At 25.7% G+C, this 3226-nt stretch overlaps 1 protein-coding gene across 1 annotated transcript in view; it reads left to right on the top strand.

The window, feature by feature from the left end:
• The window catches only part of LOC124419400, a 245153-nt gene that overhangs the window by 173332 nt on the left and 68595 nt on the right, over positions 1–3226 (top strand). The gene's annotated exons all lie outside the window — the stretch shown is intronic.

Below are 3226 nucleotides of genomic sequence, written 5' to 3' on the forward strand. Positions count from 1 at the left end.
AATATAAAAATAAGAAGGTCGTAATAAGATTAAAAAAAATCTAGAAAAAACGAGAAACATAACTGTCCACTTCATTGCAATATTTTACATCATCATTCGAATTTTTAATCTTCAGCTAAATAAGTCAAAAAATAATTCAAGGCAAATAATTAATATTTTCATTTACATAAAAAAAAATTAATTTAAATTAAGAAAGCATACGGCAAAGATATAGAAATCGTTAAATAATATAGATAAAAGCAAATTGAGAAAGAGATAAAATTGCTATATATATTTAATTGTGTTCCAATCGGTATGTCCCCCAAATAATAAAATATTATTAAGATTAGTAAATGCTTAAATTAAATTCATAAAAAAAACAAACGTGAAATCAAAATATTACTTAATAAATTAAAAAAAGTGAAATAAGCATGTATATGGTTTAGGAAATTTTTAAATCCAAATTTATTATTGCAATTGTTAACCTTTTGGTTATGACACCGTGTAACATAACCGATTAATGAAGTGCTAAAAAAAATTATTCAATGGCATGTATCGCAAAGCAAAGTAGTGGAAGTTTAATGAGTTTTATTTTAATTTAAAAAAAAAAAATATATAAATATAAAAACCAAATTTAAATGAATTATGTAACGAAATTCATTTGTTTTTAACCAATTGCGATCTACTGTGAAAAAAATGTGTACAAAATTTTTTTTTGAAGAAAGAAAAAAAATAATATAAAAAAAGAGAAAAATCAACAACAAAAAACATAAAGAAAACAAAAAAACATATTACAAAGTAAAAAAAAATAATACATGTAATAACACAAAATAAAGGAATAAATACAAAAGAAATATTCCAAAATCACAGATCACTGCCTAAATACGTTATCATCCGTTACTGCGAGCAGAACATTGGAAGGCCTTTCGACGTCGCTGCACGTAAGTTATATTCTTTTATTATGATTACAATATTCTTTTGTTTTGTTATATTCATAGGTATCAGTTCAACAACGAAAAATAATAATAATTATTTTTTTTTTTCAAAATAAATAAGACTGAAGAAAAACAAAAAAAAAAAAATTAACCAAAGTTAAACTGATACATGATTAATTGTTATCTCCTTCAAATTTGTTCTTTGTTCCAATTGTCTGAATTGACCAATAGAAAATTGGAGAATTTTTTTAATTGCTCCATTGCTTAGAAGAAAAAAAAAACAAATTTGATCTAAACAACCGTAAAAGAAATACCCTATTCTCCATGTTTGTACACAATTTTGTTTGGTATAATTACTCATTTATGTATCAGATTTTTTATAAACTTCTTTACTACTTGCGTGTAATAATAAAAAAAGTGTTTCCAATTGCAATAATACAATTTAAAAAAATTAAATATAATATTAAAATTAGGAAAATTTAGTTTTTATTTCGTTTAAATATTTTGAAAAAATTTTACAATTTGCAAATTAAAAATTCTAAAAACTTATAAAAAACATTTTGTTAAATATTTTCCTATAGTTTGTATTCTTTATTTTAATTTGTTATATTTAATCCTTAAAATAGAGTCTAGGGAATAATAATTTTCCAATTTATAAACTTAATAATTATGTTGGATACTTGAATTTTATTATTAATAAATGTAATTATGACTGAATAAATTTCATCACGACTTTTCCTTGAGGTAGTGAAGTCTAACTTTCGAATTTGGGTTCTCCATAATAATAGATCACTGCGTGTAATAATAAAAAAAGTGTTTCCAATTGCAATAATACAATTTAAAAAAAATTAAATATAATATTAAAATTAGGAAAATTTAGTTTTTATTTCGTTTAAATATTTTGAAAAAATTTTACAATTTGCAAATTAAAAATTCTAAAAACTTATAAAAACCATTTTGTTAAATATTTTCCTATAGTTTGTATTCTTTATTTTAATTTGTTATATTTAATCCTTAAAATAGAGTCTAGGGAATAATAATTTTCCAATTTATAAACTTAATAATCATGTTGGATACTTGAATTTTATTATTAATAAATGTAATTATGACTGAATAAATTTCATCACGACTTTTCCTTGAGGTAGTGAAGTCTAATTTTCGAATTTGGGTTCTCCAAAATAATAGATCACTAGGATGAACTAGGATGGGTGGGTTAAGACAAGGGGATCTACTATCTATTCCCCATATGTATACACAAACTAAATACCAATTAGAGTACATCGGCAGCATATTTTCATTAAATTCAAACATAATTGTTATTAGTTTACAGGTTCTTTAATTCTTGTTAGTATTTGTTATCTAGGGACTCTGGAATAATAATGGGTAATGGTGTGGTTTGGTTGACGAGGTCAAGTATCTCCCCCCCAACCACTGAGCAAAGCTGGCAAACAAGGGTCCCGCAGACCAGATAAAATTTGGCGTGAGCGTAGCCAGGGAGTTCGAGTTTAAGTTTTGAAGATGAACCCCGCAGATGCCCCACAGACGGAGCTGTGGCGGCTCAAAGTAGGGTACCTACGACATGTAAAATTTTTAAACTCGTGCCATTTTTTTGTTTTTCACCCAAATACAAAGATTTTTATATTTTCTGAAAGCGCTCGACGAGATCTTGAAAAAACATGCTACTATACTCTTATACTACTACTTATCTCTTATAATATCCGATAATATCCGATATCTTAATATCCGATATATAATATCTTATAATATCCGATTTAAAAATTTAGTTATACAAAATTTACCATACCTTGGTCCGCCTTTTTTGAATACCGGGCGTAATTTTGGACTAAATGAACTCAATTTTTTCTTGTTAGTTAGACAACAAAATTTCCAATAATATACAAAAAATTTCAGATCAATATCATTTACAGATCCAAAAATATAGGTTTTTTTAATTTAAAAATTCAAAAAATTTTAGATTTTTGCCTTTTTTTTTTTGCCCAAAATGTGTCTTAACTCTTTTATTAATAAAATAAAATTTCCTTTAAGAACATATAACAATTTTATAGTTTTCTAAAAGGTATCTTTACGCAGAACGCTTTGGCGTAAAAAACTTGTCCTATTTTTTGAAAATGTTGCCACTGCATCCTTCCGAATATGACCTATTTTTTATCAAAACTTCAACTTTGGCGACATGTTCTTAAATGCCAAAGCTGGGATCAGAAAACTGAAAGCAGTTTTGGAAACCTCAATATGTTTTCTATTTACTCCAAAAGTATTTTCCCAGCCCTGAAAGAAATGTGGACCCTATGGGC

This window comes from Lucilia cuprina, chromosome 4 (genome assembly GCF_022045245.1).
Source record: "Lucilia cuprina isolate Lc7/37 chromosome 4, ASM2204524v1, whole genome shotgun sequence".
NCBI lineage: Eukaryota > Metazoa > Arthropoda > Insecta > Diptera > Calliphoridae > Lucilia > Lucilia cuprina.